Here is a 20,383-nt window from a genome sequence, read left to right on the forward strand (position 1 = left end):
CTTTAGACTGTCTGTTATTTGTATTACCCTAGTGTCTAAGGATCCGAGCTATGGAGCAAGCCCCATTGCACTTGACGCTGTGTAGAGAACAAAAAGATGGCCCCCCCTCAAAGCACTTTCAATGTTAATACTTCCTTAGTTACTGCCTATCCCAGTATTTGAAAATCATGAGGTAGGGCCTCCGAGAATCATGAGTTTGCCATAAAACCACGAGATTTTGCAAAATTATCAGTGTTGGGTTCTCTTTGCCTGCCATCCTGAATCTTTAGATGACACACAGGCATGTTTCCAAGCTCGCCTCTGTAATCACAAGGGTTAGACAGGTGCGTTTTTTACGAGTGAGGATGAGATTCTCACCAAACCACAGGACTCCAGGAGCTAGGGCATTCAGAAAAAACATTGACTATTGTTACAGTTGGCAACACTAATTAGACTTTACAAAATGGGTTGATATAACTCTTCTGTGAGCTGTGCATGCACTGCTAGCACACTGAGCAGGGAAGCCAGGATATGCAGAACTTGTCCTGTATTTGTGTTCTGAATGTTGTGTTGTATAGAATTTTCTTTTGCTTTGCCCTTTGGTGAGCCACTTTGTCTACTCCTCTGCTAGTGGTGTTTCCCCAGACAGAAAATCTCCAGTGGTTAGAGAGAATGCCTTAGCTAGCTACATAAATATGTACCGGATCAGGGATCTGTACATCTAACATTTCCCAACAGAATGTGCCTTTCACAAACCATCCTCATTTGTTGGATAAGCCTGGTGCCTGGTGTGAAGGAAGAGTGCCATTGTGTGTGATGCTGAGTCCTGTACTATAGATTCTGATTATGTGTAGCACTTGAGCACCTCTCAGTCTTTAAACATTAACTTCCCAGTCCCTCTGTGGAGCAGGCCAGGGCTGTTAGAACCAGCCTGCAGCGAACATAAAAACGGCCATCCTGGGTCAGGCCAAAGGTCCATCCAGCCCAGTATCCTGTCTGCCGACAGTGGCCAATGCCAGGTGCCCCAGAGGGAGAACGGAGGCACAGAGCAGTTAAGTGGCATGCCAGTGGTCACTGAGGAATTTTGTCATGAAGAAGGGAACCCAGGTCTCTGGCTGGTGCCCTAATCTCTGGACTGTCTCCTCTCTTCACCTGCAAGAGATGTGGGGCACAGAGGGATGTGGAGCAATGGATTTTGTGCTGTTCCAGGGGATGGGATAACTTAGAGCAGCTCCCTTGACTATCCAGAATATGGCAACCTGGCCCGGCCTAGTTGTCTGTTAGTAGCTTGGGAATCTGGAGCAGGCCAGAATGATCTGCCCCCTATTAACCTCAGCCACACCCCGGACATACACAGAATCTAGTGAGGGAGTCAGCTTAGTGCAGCCTACATCTGTTCTATACCCTGCCTGTGCCTTGTTCTCTTCCCTCCATTTGCTAGGGACTCGGAATGGAGGAGAGGAGGAAGTGCAGCTCATGTACAACAGCTATGAATCGGTGATAAGCATTAGTCCAGTATCACCAATCCTACATGTTCAAAAATAAAGAGATCAGCTTAAAATCATGGGGGTTCTGTAAAGATACAGTTGCGATTATATTTACCTTGGTTTTGGAATGTCCAGATTGTGTTTTGCACCTAACTACCTGACTCCAAGACTGTGGCTTTAAGAAAAAGCACCAAATATCCCAAGCCTCACGGTACTAGGACTAGAGGTGGCTGCTGTTGACCAGGATAACAGAAGGGACACAAGGAAGAACAGTTTGCAGAATGTGTTTCCCTTTTTCTGTGGAATTTCGTTGGCAGTGACGTTTCCTGCTCAGCCTTAGTGGGGATTACCTAGGGTTCCTGCATAGCCTGCTCAGGACTCTGCTAATTTGTGGCTCGCATGGCAAACTGCAGCCTGTCGCAGAGGGTTCACACTCTGAGCTCTCTACTCTGAAGCCTTTCCTTTTGTTTTTTCTTTTCTTCTGGCTAAGTAAGAGTCATTTCAGAATGAAATAACGGGGTGGCCCATTTTTTATGGGAAATCTAAGCGTTGAGACTTTTCCTGAAAGCAGAGTGTAGGTAAAGAGATGAAGGGTGCAGGTTTCAAGACCCAAGACACACAGTTTCCGAAGATAAAGGCTTTGCTAGAAAGGGGAAAGCTTGAGGGGGAAAACATGCCTATTCATCGGGGAATTAGAGAGAGGGCCATGTTCTAATTGGTGCAGTCTACTGAAATACATGAGTTGCATCAGTTTACACCAGCAATGGATTTGGCCCCATCTCCACAATTCTGATCTGTTCCCCTCATGTCCTTGAAAATAAGTGTTTCAGCTTGAGTTTTCCCTTGGAGCATTGCAATGGGCTAAGCTCAGAGCCAGTTCCCCAATGGGCACTCTGAGCAGGGCATGGCCCCCCAGAGGGACACCAAAGGAGAGAACAGGTTGCTCGTGGGAGCTGGATCCCAGGCATTTCTTTGGTGAATGGGATGCTCTCAGAAACAAAGGCTCAGACCTGTGGCATCACACCAGGGTTAAGTTACAGGACACAGTGACTAGTGCAGGTAACTTTTGCATTGATGGCCCATCTCCGTGCTACGCTGAGGCTATGTCTAGACTACAGAGTTTTGTCGGAAAGACGACGGTTTTTCCGACACAACTTGAGTTGCGTCCACAGTGCAAGTGCATTCTTTCGACAGTAAATTGAAAGAACAGAGGGGTTTTTCCAACATTGGTAATCCTCATTCTACGAGGAAGGAGCCTTTTTGCGAAAGAGTGCAAAAAGGCACGTGTGGACAGGAAAGAGGGAGTTTTTTCAGAAAAAGAGGGAAGAGGAAAAAGCACAGGTACCCTGGTGGCCATTCTGTCCATAGCAATCACTGTTTACATGAGAGAGAGTGTCCAGGCAGTCTGGATGCTCTCTTTTCAAAAAGCACATGGCTTTTTGGATGCACTTGTGCAGTGTGGGCGCTCTCTTGCGCAAGAAGCCTGTAGTCTAGATGTAGCCTGAGATTTTGAGGATGACTTTGATCTTAAATGAGTACTATTGCTGAGCAGTCACGTGCACAGCTGATCTCCAGAGCTAGACACTCTGGTTAGAGATGGCCATAAAGGAAAGCACAAAACTAGGTCACTATAGTAAGAAGAATATAGTAGGTCAGGCCCAGTCAAATAGCATGGGAAGTCAGCGTGTCTCTGCCCTGCAGGGCTGCTGATTCAGATTGGCATGTGCTGTGCATCCCTCTCCCTGCTGTTCCAGGCCTGCTCCAGTTGAACTGCCTGAAAGAGCATTTGCCTGGCCTTTGTCCATGCTAACTGTAAGTGACAAGTCTCAGAGGGGTAGCTGTGTTAGTCTGTAATGGAAAAACGTAAGCAATGAATGGTTCTGCAGCACCTTAGAGTCTAACAAAACATGTAGATGGGATCATGAGCTTTTGTGGGCACAGCCCACTTCAGATGCGTGGGGAAGGGGTACAGGATACAAATAAATAGCAGAGAAAGAGAGAGGATGGGGAGGGAAAGAGAAGAAAAAATAATAGGAAAAAATATTGTCAATTAGAGTATCCGTGCTAAATGAGGCTAATCGAGTGGGCTGTAAGTACCTGGTGCTTAGCTTATGTCATTAGGGTGTGAAATGTAGCAGCCCATCCAGATCAGGTCTTTGTTCAGACCTTGATCACAGGTGTCATACTTGTAAATAATAACAGAGATGTAGCCGTGTTAGTCTGGTGTAGCTGAAACAAAAGACAGGACCATGCAGCACTTTAAGGACTAACAAGATGGTTTATTAGGTGATGAGGTTTTGTGGGCCAGACCCACTTCCCCAGATCAAATTCTGGAAGAGAATTGGCATGCCCACAGGTAAGTGAAGAACATGGACACCTGGGAGATGGGTTAGAAATGGGAGCGAGCGTGGGCTATAATAGCAGAGAAAAAGGAGGGACAAGGCAAAACTGGGAGGCAAGATCAAATCAGTATCTTAGATGCCTATATACAAATGTAAGAAGTATGGATAATAAACAGGACGTGCTAATAAATAAATACAACTATGATATCGTTGGTATCAGAGACTTGGTGGGATATACACACGATTGGAATATTGGTAGAGAATGGTACAGCTTACTCAGGATGGATAGGCAGGGGAAAAGGGAGGAGGTGTTGCCTTATATATTAAAAACTAGCTGGACTTACCCGGCGTTGCTCAGGAAACCGGAGGAACAAAATTTAGAAAATTTAGGAAAGGAGGGGACCCTGAGCCAGGGGACCCCCAGAGCCACAGACCCTGGGGGCTGATGGCTCCTGGCCCACACCTGCCCCTCTGAGAGCAGCAGGACCCTCCTCCCCCCAGGACTGAGCAGCCAGCCCCCAGGAGAACAGTACACAGTCATGCGGCCAGTAGCAAGGGGACTTCTCTTTGCAAGGTTGGCTCAGGGACCTACCTGCCCTGCCTTGGCAAGCAAAAGCTCAGAGCTCACATCTCACCCCAATGGCTGGAACCAGACACAGAAGAGCCCCACTCACAGTACGAACAGCAGCCGGCTGGCTTCACAGCATTGTAACACATCGAGGGTTTAACCCGGCCCCTCCGCCCTGCGCTGCAGCAGGCACACGGGTTCCTTCTGCTCGGCCAAGCCCAGCGAGCTGAGCAGAAAGGCTGGCCGGCTTTGGTTTCGGTTTCAGGGGGCGGGGTGTGGCAAGTGGAGTGACCCCGGGTGGAGGGGAGGTTACACGTGGGAGGGGCGCCCCAGCTCGCGCCCGGGGCTGCAGGGGGCAGGGGCGGGTGCCCGAGCCATTGTGCGCATGGAGGTGGGGGCACTGTGTGCCGGCGGGGTGGGGGGAGAGGATCGGTTTGGTAACCTCGCGGGTGTGAGGGGGCGAATCCTGGGAGGCTACACGTGGGAGGGGTGCCCCAGCTTGTGCCTGGGGCAGCAGGTTCCACGGGGGACAGGGCGGGACCCCGATTGGGTCCAAAATACCTTAAAACCTTCTCCTGGATGAAAGGTTATCCCATGCAGTTTGGTTGCGGTAGCTCTTATAGGCTGTGTCAAGACTACATGGCTCCGACGACGGAGCCATGTAGATTAGGGTTGTAGGCAAAGGCAAATGAAGCCGCGATTTAAATGATCGTGGCTTCATTTACATTTACATGGCTGCCGCGCTGAGCCGACAAACAGCTGATCAGCTGTTTGTCGGCTCGCCGCTAGTCTGGACGCTCCCCTGCCGACATCAAAGCCCTTTGTCGGCAGCCCCGTTATTCCTCGTGGGATGAGGTTTACCGGGGCTGCCGACAAAGGGCTTTGATGTCGGCAGGGGAGCGTCCAGACTAGCGCGCTGAGCGGACAAACAGCTGATCAGCTGTTTGTCGGCTCAGTGCGGCAGCCATGTAAATGTAAATGAAGCTGTGATCATTTAAATCGCGGCTTCATTTGCCTTTGCCAAAACAACAAATCTACATGGCTCTGTCGACGGAGCCATGTAGTTTAGACGTACCCATAGTGTCCAAGTTATTAGTGCACAAACTTACAAACATTCTCTTTTCTATATTCGATAGGTGGTACCTGGACAGATGTGGTGGAAGAAAATCAGATTGTCTGTGTGGGGGCTCAGGCTGGCAGTTAGGGAGGTGGCAGGAAGGGGTGAGGAGGGGCGGGGCGCTGTCTGTGTGGGGGCCCAGGCTGGCAGTTAGGGAGGTGGCGGGAAGGGGTGAGGAGGGGCGGGGCGCTGTCTGTGTGGGGCACAGGCTGGCAGTTAGGGAGGTGGCGGGGAGGGGTGGGGAGGAGCGGGGCGCTGTCTGTGTGGGGCACAGGCTGGCAGTTAGGGAGGTGGAGGGGAGGGGTGAGGAGGGGCGGGACGCTGTCTGTGTGGGGCACAGGCTGGCAGTTAGGGAGGTGGCGGGGAGGGGTGGGGAGGAGCAGGGCGCTGTCTGTATGGGGCACAGGGTAACAGTTAGGGAGTTGGCGGGGAAGGGGGAGTTGGCAGCGTGCAAAAGAGCTGACCCTGCTCCTCCTTCTCACCCCACCCCCATGTCTGGCCCGGTGGGAGAGGCATAAGGATCTTGCGGAAAACAGGGGTTTTGCGCAAAAAACCCACGTCCATGCTACTTCCCCCCCTGCAAAAACGGCTTGCATAAATTATGCAAATGAGGCATGATGATATGCTAATCTACTCCTCATTCGCATACTCACTGCTGTTAAAACTGGCAGTGTAGACGTAGCCTTGGAATGATGTGGAGATGGACGTAGGACACAGATGTGTTGAGAGTCTCTGGGTTAGGCTAAAAGGGGTAAAAAACAAGGGTGATGTCATGCTAGGAGTCTACTACAGGCCACCTATCGAGGTGGATGAGGCTTTTTTTCCACAACTAGCAAAATCATCCAAAGTGCAGGATTTGGTGGTGATGGGGGACTTCAGCTATCCAGACATCTGTTGGGAAACTTAACACAGCAGGGCACAGACTCTCCAATAACTTCTTGGACTGCATTGAAGACAACTTTTTATTTCAGAAGGTTGAAAAATCTACTAGGGGAGAAGCAGTTCTACATCTGATTTTAACTAATAGGGAGGAACTGGTTCAGAATTTGAAAGTGGAAGGCAGCTTGGGTGGAAGTGATCATGAAATCATAGAGTTCATGATTCTAAGGAATAGAAGGGAGAACAGCAAAATAGAGACAATGGATTTCAGGAAGACAGATTTTGGTAATCTCAGAGAGCTGGTAGTTAAGGTGCCATGGGAAGCAAGACTAAGGGAAAAAACAACTGAAGAGAGTTGGCAGTTTTTCAAAGGGACATTATTAAGGGCCCAAAAGCAAACTATTCCACTGCATAGGAAAGATAGAAAGTATGGAAATACTTTAGTCTGGTGTAGCTGAAACAAAAAACAGGACTGTGTAGCTAGGAAGTCTTAGGTGGAGTTTCTAACACCATCAGTATCTCTACAGCCCAGCTGCACCTTTGTTTGGGTGGAAATGGTGCCTCTGAAGCCGTGGAGCTGAGGCCCTAAAGCTCCCAGACCCCTTGCCTGACTCTGTAGGCAGCTCAGCTGAGATGTTCTGTATTCAGGAAAGCCCCTGGCATGCACACGTGGCTTCTGCTTAACTGTGTGCAGGAGGGATCTCTTTGCTTTGGCCATTCGGCTCTGGAGCCGCCAGGCTTTCCCTCCCTCCATGACAGCAGGCAGAGGTGAATGTCCTTTCATCCATTATTGATGCACTCTCTTTGGGGACAGAGAGAGGAGAGGCCAGGATTAAAGGGGGCCACAGGCTGAGATGGCATCCATTATCCTAGAGAGCTGCACGTTGTCTGGGCTGACACGTGGCCAATTACGGGATGAAATGCCAGCAGCTGCACTTAAGGAAGAAAGAGCAAAAGGACAGGAGTGGAAAGGAAGAGAGGGGGGAGTGGCTGCAACCTCCTTCACTTCCAAAGCGAGCATCCCATTAGCACATTTGGGAGAGTGAGCCTGTGTGAGCAGGGGAGTACATGAAAGCAATCTCTCCAGCCAAGAGTGAGACTGGGGGAGATATCAAATAGCTTGGAAGGAATGGGCATTAAATTTTCATGGACTGATAGCTGTGAGGGGTGGGGAGCAGGGGTCTTTGTAAGCGGGGGAAGGAAGGGAGAGAATGAAAGACACCTTAAGGAAGATGAAGCATAGAGTTGCAGCTGGGAACTGCTTAGGAATGTTTTAAGGACCAGCTCTTGTCCATCCCAAGAAGCAAATCACACTCCACTGGGCTCCTCACCAGGAAAGGCAATGCAGTCCCCGTGCTGCCTGCTCGCTCCCTGACATGCTAGCTATTGGCTGGGAAAACCTTTCCAAGAGGCTGCTCATTGCAGGAATGAAACTGGTTAATCAGGCTTTCCAGCTGTAACCAGATGTTTCCAAGCCAGCGCTATTTTGCTTGCATGTGATGCTGTGAGCATTCACAGATTTTCTTTTAGCATCTCACAGCAAAAGTGATGTGAATTTGTGCAGTCCGGGCACAAATGCAGAATTTAGGGTGAATTTATCTGTCTGGGAATTGACTGCTTTCCTGCCTAAACACTCATTCTGACAAGTTGGCCAAAGGGAGAAGTGTCCATCCACCTATTGACAGAAACACCAGACCTGCCAGAATTGAGAGGCCAGGCTGAACCGTGGGCGGTATTGTTAGGAAATTGGGGAATGGAAACTGGACCTGCTGGCTTTCCACCTGAACTCCCTGGTGGAGAATGCCCTTGCATAGCTCTCATCTCTGTGCTCAGTATCCAGTCTTGTTGTAGGAACAGTGCTGGCTCCATTCCAGGGAGCATGTGGCAAAGCCAAAGCTGTAAACCAAGTGAGCAGCTCACAGTGCTGACAGCACAAGGCATATACCACATTGTAACAGGACATCAGCATGGCGCTCAACAGCAGCCTTGTGTTGTCATGCACTGGTGCTCTGCTAGCTCTGAGCATGCTCGGCATGGAGAGATTGGCTAGGTGTCCTCTTGAGGTCCTGGCTTCCAACCCGCCGTGTCTGTGTTCTGATATTTTCAGATGCTTTCAATAACCTAGGGATGGGGCAATGAATCAAGTCTATGATGGCCCCTATTTACACCCACTTGGAGTATCAGGAACTTGCTGCTATTAGCCAGAGAGAGGCTGAACAGTCCAGAGCTGAGATGACTCTGTAACTCTGATTCAGATACATTCGCAACAGCCACATTTGCTGGTTTGCCTCTAATCAAACACCTAGATCCAAACAACCTGAACTTGGGAAGATTTGGGTCTGAGCTCCGTGACCCAGGGTGGGCTCTATGAACAACAATCCCATTGCAAGTAGCTGCTTTTGAGACGGGTCAGGTGCCCTGAGCCCTGGAGAGTTTGACCCTTCTAGAAGGGGATTTGTTTGGGCTTTTTGTTTAGGAATGTGCAAAGCAACATGGGTAAAACGGAACTCAAATCTTCTCTCTAAAGTCGATCTGAGCCATTACGAAAAAGGGCCATCAAGTGCAATGGATAAAAGCTAGGACGCAGTGGGGGTCAGACTAGATGACCCTGCTAACTCTGTGATTGACCTAGGGAGACAAAGCACCTGGGATTCGCCAGCCCTGGCTACTGCCCCGATGCACACAGTTTCAATCATATGTGATGTCCCTGGGCTTAATTCCATTACGGATGGAAAATAAACTCACCCCTCCCATTCCTTCCCCGCCCCCCATTATTAATTGGGCATGCCATCCTCCTGGGTTGTTTGCTGTGAGAGAGGCAATAGCTTTCCTTGTCTGAAGACAGCAGGACCAGTCACAAATTAACTCTTGGAGTGCTCTGTGGTTGCGCCTATAAGCCAAGCCACGGCTGTAGTCTCCTAGGTCATAACAGCTTCCCTGCAGTGTAGTGGGCCAGCCCCATTGGACTGGCTGCAGGAAGAGGCAGGGGATGTAGTGTGTGCCCTGAGTTGGATCCCTCACTCCAAATGCTGCCAGTATCTTGGGGGTCTGCGTAGCCAACACAGTTTGCTCCTGGGGAGTGGAATGCTTTGTTTAACAATGCAGGGCCCAGACCTTAGGGTCAGAGATATAGTGGGGAGTATTTGGAGTCATGGACAGTTGGGGGAGCAAAGCCTTTGGGGAATCTGGCAGGTGGGGGATGACTTACAGAGCAGCTGTCTGGCCGGCATATTTCCTAGCTATGGAGATGAGGTGCAGGAGCATTCTGGGAGCAGGGTCAGGAGCAGTTGGGAAGAAGCAGAGCAAGGCAGACAGTGGGCCCTGTGAAAACCAAGTGTGACAGCACATTGAGAATACTGTAACCTGTTGAACTCTGGCCCAGTCCTGCTCCAGCCATCCCTTGGAGCACCAGTGGGAATATGATGAAAGGTGAAGCAGGGCCCTGTAAAGATGTTAAAATGCAGTGAATTGACTAGTCGATGGAATTTCCATTGACTAGTCGATAGGCACTTCCACATTCCTCCTTTGAAATGTGCAAGAGCCCCATTACAGATTGGAAAGCTTTGTTTGGTCTCCACATGTAGAGCAGGTTTCTTCATTGGCGTGCCTAGCATGCTTGCAAGGTCCCTCCTTTGGCTGTGCCAAGCATCTCTCCTTTCTAACAACTGACTTGTTCAGCAGCTGCTCTTGAGGAGCTGAGTGGGGCTAGAATTCAGAATCTGAACGGACTGGTGAAGTTGGGAGCTTAATGCTAGATCAGAACTTCGTGGCTTGGATCCATCTTTGAGGACACCTCAGATCTTTAAGAACCTTTCGGGTCGTCATATATATAGTAGCCCAGTGTCTGTGCGTCTGTGACGCTGATGCTGACGTACACAGCTACGCCTCCTGGCTGTGTATGTCAGCACCCCGCCCCCCTTTCCCTCCTTCCGGCGGGAGCGCCACTCAGAGGGCCGGGGCGGCAAACGGCCGTTTGGGGTGGGGAGCGTGGACCCCAAAGGGCTGCGTGCCGCCGCTTGCCGGTGGGAGTGCTGCTCAGCTGGGCGCAGCGCAGCACGCCATGGAGGGGAAGGGGGGCGGGGTGAGGCGCCAGGCAGGGAGGGGAAGGGGGCAGGGCTGGCTGGAAGGGGGGTGGGAAGCAGAGCTGGGGGGGGATCGGGGGCTGTATGGGAGGATGGGGGGCCCAGAGGAAGGGGGGAGGGAAGCAGCGCAGGCGGGGAGGTGGGTCGGGGGGGCAGTGGGGCTGGCCAGCAGGAGGAGGGGATGGGAAGCAGAGCTGGGGGGGGATTGGGAGCTGTGGGGCTGGACGGGAGGAGAGGGGCGGGAAACAGACCTGGCGGGGGGGGGGAGGGGTGCAGCCACCAGCTGCTTGCCACCGCTTGCTCCCCCACCGGGGCCTACCTGAGCACCACTCAGGTGGGCCCGGTGGGACAAGAAGGGGGGTGGGGCGGTGATGTACACGGCCAGGGGGCGGGGCCGTGTAAGTCACCGCCCCTCTTCCTCCTCCCGCTGTGGTGCTGAGTGGTGAGCCCCTCAGCTGGGCCACCGCAGGAGGGGTGGTGACGTAGACAGCCCCGCCTCCTGGCAGAGTACAACACCGCCCCCTTCCCCTCCCGCTGTGGCACTCAGCTGAGTGCTGCGCCCCTCAGCCGGGCCTCCGGGGGAGTCAGCAGCACAAGGGGCTGTTTGGGCTCCCCCGGGGTGGAAGGGGAAGGGAGGACAGTGACGTACACGTCCCCGGCCCCAGCCGTGTACATCACCTCCCCGCCCCCCTCCCTCGCGGCAGCCTGGCTGAGCAGGCAGCACTCAGCCAAGCACCACGGCAGGGGGGAAGGGGAAGCGAGGTGGGGAGAGACGGAGGGGAGAGAGAGGCAGGAGGAGGAGAAGAAGAGAAAGGGAGAGTGAGAGGCAGGAGGGGGAGAAGAGAAAGAAAGAGACGGAGAGAGAGGCAGGAGGCGGAGGAGAGCTGAGAGAGAGGGGGGGAGAAGACAGTAGGAAGAGAGAGAGACAGAGCGAGAGAGCTCAGGAGAGAAGACCTGAAAATCCCGTTTTATGACGGGCTAATTGGCTAGTGTAGCCTAAGAATTATCCTATCACTTATTAGATTGGGATTTAAATTCTTATTTAATCTCCATCATAGAAATATGGCACATTGGAATATGTTGTTGTGTTTTTCTCCCATCAAGTTTTAATAAAACTAAACAAAAAAAAAATCACAATTTTCAGACACAAATTTCAAATTTTGTAAAAACAAAAATAAATAAACCCTGGAATATTTTCAGCAGCAATCTGCTTGGTTTTGGTTTTCAGTGAATAAAACTGAACTTTCCAATAAAAAAAATCTAAAATTATTAAGGAATGTAGATACTTTCCACAACAAAAATCATTTAGTCAAAAACCCAAGTTTCATTAAAAAAAATTGATGACAAAGTTGTAAGCAACAATAGGTAGAATATGGCAGTTGGTCACTGAGGCAAGGTGAAACTAGTGTTAATAGGGTTCCTTGGGCGGGGATGACCCCAGATGTGGCCACTGCTGGAGGGAGGGGGCATCAGAGTCCGGGAGGGATGCGAGGCCTGAAGTGGTATCGTCAAAAGAACAAATAATGACGGGGCAAAAGAGGCCCCTCTGGAGTTTGAAGAGCTAATTCCTGTACTGGCCAGCGGGTGGCACTGTGGTGAGTCTGAGCTTGTTATCCCCATTTTACACACAGGAATTGAGGTGCAGGGAGATGTTGTGACTTTCCCAGGATCATATGGAAAATCTGGCACAGCAAAGGACATAAACCTGGGTTTCCTGAATCCCAGGCTAGCCTCATAGTCTTCTTTTCTCTCAGGCTACGTCTACACTGGCCCCTTTTCCGGAAGGGGCATGTAAATTTCATGAGTCGTCGTAGGGAAATCCGCGGGGGATTTAAATATCCCCCGCGGCATTTAAATAAAAATGTCCGCCGCTTTTTTCCGGCTTTTAAAAAAGCCGGAAAAGAGCGTCTAGACTGGCCCCGATCCTCCGGAAAAAGCGCCCTTTTCCGGAGGCTCTTATTCCTACTTCAAAGCGCTTTTTCCGGAGGATCGGGGCCAGTCTAGACGCTCTTTTCCGGCTTTTTTAAAAGCCGGAAAAAAGCGGCGGACATTTTTATTTAAATGCCGCGGGGGATATTTAAATCCCCCGCGGATTTCCCTACAACGACTCATGAAATTTACATGCCCCTTCCGGAAAAGGGGCCAGTGTAGACGTAACCTCAGTCTAGGCAGACATGGATTAAACGTTCCCCCTGCTTTATCCTCATTGGGCCTTGGCTGAACTTAGCATGTTCCTCTTTCTCTATTCCTCTGTATTAAGTGGCAGGGCAAGATCAGCCCCAGAGATATTTGTAGGCAAACCCAGCCCTGGTTAGGTTTTGGCAGCTTTCTCACTAAGGACAGTCTGAGGATGACAGCTCAGTGCGTTACAAAGCATGTTTATATTACATTTATATTACAGTTGGTGATCACATGGACACCAAAAGCTTCAGCAGCATTATAAGGTCTCCACTGATGGACTTCAACTGGACATCTAGCTAGACGGTCATAATGATCTAGCTGGAGATTGGAGGGTCAGGCTAGATCTGCAAATAAGATATATTCCCTTGGGGTTTGTCTTGAACGATCAAATGTCAATGATGACGACTTTAAGCCTATGCTTAGTTCCCACCCAAGTCAAGAGGACTTCTGCATATGCTTGAGTGCACTGCTGAACTGAGGTCCGGTAGTGCCATAGAATCACAAAGCTGGAAGAGACCTCAGGAAGTCATCAATTCCAGCCTCCTGCCCAGGGCAGGACCAATCCCAGCTAAATCAATCCAGCCAGGGCTTTATCAAACTGAGACTTAAAAACCTCTAGGGATGGAGATTCCATCACCTCCCTAAGGAACCCATCCCAGTGCTTCACCGCCCTCCTAGGGAAATAGTTTTTCCTAATATCCAACCTAGACCTCACCCACTGCAACTTGAGACCATTGCTCCTTGTTCTGCCATCCGCCACCACTGTGAACAGCCTCTCTCCATCCTCTTTGGAACCTCCCTTCAGGAAGTTGAAGGCTGCTATCAAATCCCCCCTCACTTTTCTCTTCTGCAGATTAAACAAACCCAGATCCCTCAGTCTCTCCTCATAGCTCATGTGCTCAAGCCCCCTAATAATTTTGGTTGCCCTCTGCTGGACCCTCTCCAATGCGTCCACATCCTTCCTATAGTGGGGGCCCAGAACTGGACACAATACTCCAGATGTGGCCTCACCAAAGCCGAATAAAGGGGAATAACCATTTCTCTAGATCTGCTGGCAATGCTCCTCCTAATGCACCCTAGTATGCCATTAGCCTTCTTGGCTACAAGGGCACACTGTTACCTCATATCCAGCTTCTCATCCACTGCAATCCCCAGGGCCTTTTCTGCAGAACTGCTACTTAGCCATTAGGTCCCCCGCCTGGAACAATGCTTGGGATTCTTCCGTCCCAAGTGCAGGACTCTGCACTTGTCCTTGTTGAACCTCATCAGATTTCTTTTGGCCCAATTCTCTAATCTGCCTAGGTCACTCTGGACCCTATCCCTGCCCTCCAGCATATCTGCCTCTCCCCCCAGCTTAGTGTCATCTCCATCCTCTCATCCAGGTCATTAATAAAGATGTTGAACAAAACTGGCCCCAGAACTGATCCTTGGGGCACTCTGCTAGAAACCGACCGCCATCCTGACATTGAGCCGTTGAATCCCGACTGTTGAATCCCGACAGTCCTTTTATCCAATCCATATTTCCTTAACTTGCTGGCAAGAATATTGTGGGGAGACCGTATCAAAAGCTTTGGTGAAGTCAAGGTATATCACATCCACTGGCTTTCCCACATCCACGAGCCAGTTACCTCGTCAGAGGACCAATCTGATTAGCTTCTATATCTACTTGTGTAAGCTCTGGCAGTTATTGGTTATGATCTCCACCCTTGTGGCATGAGTCATGTCTGGATTTCATTTGAACTTAGCCCACCCAAATGGGCCAGTTATTGTTCTTTATGTAGAGACAAAGTAGGTTGAGAACAATGAGACTTGTTTCACTTATGACACCCTGAACTTTGAGTGGCATTGCTGCACAGTGCATGTTTTTCATATGCAATACTTTCAGCATCACACTGATTAAACCCTACAGGCATCTGGCTTTGCTCCCTGAGGTGAAGTTTTTTTTAACTTGCATCATCGGCACGGGATCAGAGCTGACCAAGTTTCAGGAAATCGTCTGCAAGATCCCGGATGTCTCTAGTCTAGACATGAAGGCAGCTCCTCGTTCCCATTTGGATTAGCAGGAATGGCTTTGCCTCCTGCTCTGTCTAGGGGGGGAGGCCATGTGACTCTAATCCACATAGAGAGGAGGCTTCTGGGGGCAGAGAGGTGATTTCTGCACATGTGACTCTAAGGAACTGCCCCATTTGGTGCTGAGCCCTTGAGGAACCTTGTCCAGGCAGCCATGGAGGGGATTATCAAACCAGCTCTAATGAGGGGGATGGGAGGCAGGGGGACAAAGGGAAGAAAGGGGGCATTGAAACTTGCTTGCCCCTCTGATTCATTAAGAAGGCTTATGGGATTGTTGTCAGAAAGCAGGCTCCACTTGCCGTTCCAAACCACCTTGCAAGGTAGTGGGGATTACTGCTGTGTATCTGGCATTACATAAAGCCTCAGTGAAAGCTCAGCACAGCTCCTGTGGCTGTCTTGAATCGAGGAGCAAGCTTTAAAGGGACTGCTGCTTTACAGCCTTTGTGCTGAATATCTCCTGCCAGCCAAACTTAAAGTGTCCTGGTGCAGGGATCTCATTTGCACAGCCCCTAGCACGAAGGATCCATTTCTGGAGCCCATGGGTGCTATTGCTGTGCTATCCAGATATGGTGCATGGGATGGGCAGGAACATGCTTATTAGGCATTACCCTTTCATTGACCCTTAATCCTTGCATCACTTGTGTGTGATACTGGTATTTTTGCTAGTATGGATGAGGGACAGAGAATGTGGAAGTGACTGGAAGTGTTGCAGGCAAGGGGAGCAGGAATGGGACCATTTCTAATCTTAAACTGAAACAGGCACGTGATGTCAAGCTAAACCTTGTTGTTGCCTACCAGACCTGGAAGTCTAGATGTCTCTACATTTAAAAAGAAGGAAATGGGACGTAGTGATTAAAATATTTAACTAAGAATGGGAACAGAAGAGCTAGTGCAAGTTATTTCCCTTGGTGTGTCTCCGTTTCTTGATCTGTGCAATGGGAACGCTACTTAGGAACCGCGGTAGTCTTGTAACACTTGCTGCTGATAGATGCCACCAGAGAAAAGCAAAAGGTCATTAGAATCAATTTTACTCTGTCCGAAGCCAAACTTCTTGTTCTACTTCCTTTATTGGGGAGAAAAGGTTAAATTACTGTAATCAATTATTGCTGTGCATTTTTTGTTAAACCCTGATATCAACACACTGTAGAAGCCTGGAAGAAGATAAAAGCCCAGTGCACCTCAACTGATTTTCATAAGAGTTTATACCTTTGGCAAGTTGTGGTCTAAGAGGGCTGTTTTATGAAATCTGTTTAAGTCTTGGGCATGGCAAATCTATTCTTGTTGTTGGTAACTCAGGGTATGTCTACACTACAAAGTTAATTCAAACTAACGGATGTTAGTTTGAATTAACTTTGATAGGCGCTACACAAGCGCTCCGCTAGTTCGAACTTAATTCGAACTAGCGGAGCACTTAATTCGAACTAGGTAAACCTCATTCCACGAGGACTAAGCCTAGTTCGAACTTACTAGTTCGAATTAAGGGGTGTGTAGCCCCTTAATTCGAACTAGTGGGAGGCTAGCCCTCCCCAGCTTTCCCTGGTGGCCACTCTGGCCAACACCAGGGAAACTCTATTGCCCCCCTCCCGGCCCCGGACCCCTTAAAGGGGCACGGGCTGGCACCGATGCCCGTGCCAGGTGCAAGCCTGCCAGCACCCAGCCAGCAGACCCTGTACCTGGCACGGCTCGAGCCACCCACCTGATGCCCCCCAGCCCTCCGCCTCTTCCCAGGACCAGGCTGGCGGCTCCCAGGAGCTTGTCCGGGACCACGAGAGGCGGGCACCCGCCTGGTCCAGTGCAGACATCGTGGACCTCGTCCACGACCTCCACACTAGGCACAGGAAAGTGGCTGTCTAGGGCACGAGAGCTGCCAGCCTGGCCACCCAGGAGCAGGTGTGCATGAAAATCAAGGTGGTCCACTGAGACCCCCAACCCTGAGCCTTGAGCTTACAATGGCCGTACTGGGTCAGACCAAAGGTCCAGGTAGCCCAGTAGCCTGTCTGCTGACAGCGGCCAACCCTAGGGACCCTGGAGGGGATGGACCGAAGACAGTGACCAAGCCATTTGTCTCGTGCCATCTCTCTCCAGCCTTCCACAAACTTTGGGCAGGGACACCACTCCTACCCCCTGGCTAATACCACTCCATGGACCCAACCTCCATGACTTGATCTCACTTCTCTTTAAACTCTGTTCTAGTTCTAGCCTTCACAGCCTCCTGCAGCAAGGAGTTCCACAGGTTGACTCTTTGCTTTGTAAAGAAGAACTTTCTTTTATTAGTTTGAAGCCTGCTACCCATTCCTTTTCTTTGGTGTCCTCTAGTCCTTCTAGTATGGGAACTAATGAACAACTTTTCTTGATGCACCTTCTCCACCCCACTCATGCTTTTATAGACCTCTGTCATATTCCCCCTCCATCTCCTCTTTTCTAAGCTGAAAAGTCGCAGTCTCTTTAGCCTCTCTTCATATGGGACCTGTTCCAAACCCCTCATCATTGTAGTTGCCCTCCCCTCTCCCACCCTCTCTCTTCCCCTCTCCCACCTCCTTTTCCCAGTCTTCCCCAGTTTTGTTCAATAAAGACAGATTCCATTTTGGAAGACACGTTATCTTTATTTTGTACATCAAGAAGAGGGGCTAGGGAAGGGTAAGTGGATGGGGAGGACTGGGCTGGCTCTGTGGGTTTCTGGGGGTGGAAGCTCTCCTGCAGCCCCCCAATTGCCCCCTCTCCCCAGATGTCAGCCTGCGGCAAGTGCAGCCGGGCTGATGGCCGAGTGCTGTGATGTTCCGCGAGTGGGCACTCAGGGCACTCCAAGCCAGGACTGCTTTGCAAGCGGGGAACCCTGAGAACTGTCTGTCCGAGGTGGGGGTCGGGTCCCTTTAAGCACAGCCCTCGGCTAGCCTGAGACAGCAGCTCCACGCTCTAAGTCCTCATCTGATGCCCTTCGAATTAGCGCTGTAGTGTAGACGTACCCTCAATGACCCTGCTGTATTGAAATATCAGGGGGGAAATTACTGTGAATTACTGTGAAACAATTTATCCAGCATATTTTCCACTCAGTCCTCAAATACAAATGATTCACGAATCTCTGTTTTTATTATTCTAACATGGGTTGTGCCCCCTGATCTGGCACTCTCTGAGCCTGACTGGTCATGAAATGGGGAATCTGCTTTACCAGGGAAGGTCAATGCCGGCTCCTCTGCTGCCATTGGCTGTGGGGCTCCACTCTGGCAGCAGCAGAGAGGCCAGCATTGATGAAGCAGCTGCAGCCGCCAGGGACAGATCCCTGGTCTCAAGATGCTGTGGTGACAGAGGGCTGGGGTTGCCGACAGTGGGTAGCCAGCACCGTGACCCCTTCTTTCCAGAGCAATGGCTTAAATGAAGCATCAACATTTTTGTTTCATTTTCCAAATAATAATATTAGCGGAGTTGAGGACCTGAGTAACTCTGGGAAATCCTGGAGTGGTTTATAATCAGGACTTGCTTGTTCATTGTAACTTCAGATCTGTTTTGGTCTCGTTAGATGTGAACAGTATATTTATGAAACTCCTCTCTCACTCGGAAGTACTGGGAGAATTGGAAAAGTCCAGCAGGAAGTAGTTTTGGGGCCTCCGCCTGTAGCACTTGCTTGCACTACATTGCTCAGGGACATCTCACACCTGTGCAGTAGTGAGGCGGACCACAATGCTGATATAGATACTGCCCGTTGAACAGACGAATGGATGTCAAATATCGGTTAATTGAATAGTTGATTAGTCTCATGAATTCTTATTGATTACTCGACTATTTTGTAGTCCCCAGAGGTGGGGCCGGCAGTCAGTGCACTCTGGCCTCATTTCTAAGGTGTCCCCTGCCACTCCACAGTGCTGCCTCCGTATCAGAGGCAGCAGCATGGGATGCCAGGCTGGACCCCGTGTAAGCCAGGACTGAGCTGGGCTGCTGGCCAGCCTGCTAAATTTACTGGTGGGGGGAGGGGAGGAATGGGATGTGTGTAATCTGTAGCATTAATCTATACAAATGTTATGCTTAAACGAAGCACACGAGATCTTTTATGGGGGAAAAGGCAGTACGCCGCATTGATTGAGAATACAACAGTTGCATATGCTTTTCAAACACACACATGCACACAAAACATCATGCATATACAGTTCTGTCAGATGATATAGTTACCAGTCCAGAGTCTGTGTCAATCTAGTGGTCAGCTAGATTGAGCACGGGGGGAACAAGGCTTTGTTGGTCGATCAATCTGATACTCCTCTCAAGACAGTGTGGCAGACAAACCCAAACGCATAGCAAAGCACCTTGCTATATATAATCCTTCTTCTCTGTTAAAATCAGTGGATCCCGCTCTGTCAGCCTGTGACCGGCATGTTATCTTGTTGATGTCAATCGTTCCCAAACATCTCTTCAAGGCTCATCCTGTAATCAGTCGTCCTTTTGGGGGTGCCCGCTCTGCTTCAAGGTTTGTCAATCTGCCGATTTGGTCCATTCTTTGACCGTGGGTACGCACTGACGGTTTCTCTGCTCTTTGCAGTCTGTCTTTTGCAGTTTGTCTTCACCCCACATTCTCCCCCTTCTCTGGCCATCTGGCTCTAACGATGACCTTCACTCTCTATCTCATTCATACAAACAGTCTCTCACACAGAATCCTTCAAAGGTAAACAATACTGTTTTATATTAAGCAGAATCAAAATAATTCGCATCGAAGGCCTGGAACACTGTCTCTTTACTTACTAAAACTTTAGAACAAGGAACTATAGGAGATATATACTTAACTAAAAGGACTTAATTCAATACAATATTAAGTGTGTGTGTGTGTATTGCTATATTACTATATTGTCAAACCTAAAATGCAAATATAAAAAGAATAAAGCTGTCAGCCCTAACAAGAATTTATCAGTTAATCGACTACACTATTACATCCCTAGTGTACACTGTAACAGGTAAACATTTATAACAGTTGTTCTAGGTCTCTCATGCTGTGTCACATATCCATTGGATTTTTGTGGTCATTCAATATCCCAGAGCTCTCATTGCAAGAGTAGGAGGGCTTGGGTTAGGATTGCATTCTAGATTATTTAAAATCCTCCCTCAGTTTTCATTTAGAGTAGTTCTTTGCTTGTTTTGCCTACATCGTGTGTAATGTTGCTGTGCACTGTTATGCTGTTGTTGTGCTCCATCTCAGAGGTGGCTGCGTTTTGCAGATTGAAGAAATGAACCTGTAACTGATTAGTCTCTCGCACCCCCCCAAGTCCGGGAGGGGGCGATACGGTCCCCTCGTATCGAGGGACCCCTGGCCAGCCTTTTGGTGTAGCTGCCGGGATCGGTCGCAAGGCGGGTCCCAGCCCAGGGCCCTAAGGCAGGGGAAGCTCTCCCTTGCCAATGGAGGGGGTTGAGACCCCTTAACCCTCCATTCACGGGGTCCACGGCCCTGCCCTGGGCCTTCTCTCCCCGGTCCGAATCAATTCACCCCCCATCGCGGTGAGAGACTCACCGCACGCGTCCTCCTCCGAGCCTCCGCAGGGGTTTTCGGCTCCTCCGGCTTCACCCCCTCCACCTGTCCCTCTTGGCCCTTTTGAAAGGGCCGCCATTCAGCGTCCCCTCCGGGCTCCGCCCCCAGCCGCATCATCCGGCTCCCCGGGAGTCCCGGGGTGACATCACGGGGGACGTCATCCAGGCACGCCGGT

The 20,383-nt window shown here is 50.2% G+C and overlaps 1 protein-coding gene across 4 annotated transcripts in view; it reads left to right on the forward strand.

Annotated features, from left to right (window-relative positions):
• CCDC33 (coiled-coil domain containing 33) overlaps nt 1–20,383 on the forward strand; it is a 225,859-nt gene that overhangs the window by 23,754 nt on the left and 181,722 nt on the right. The window lies entirely within an intron of this gene.

This window comes from Pelodiscus sinensis, chromosome 14 (genome assembly GCF_049634645.1).
Source record: "Pelodiscus sinensis isolate JC-2024 chromosome 14, ASM4963464v1, whole genome shotgun sequence".
NCBI lineage: Eukaryota > Metazoa > Chordata > Testudines > Trionychidae > Pelodiscus > Pelodiscus sinensis.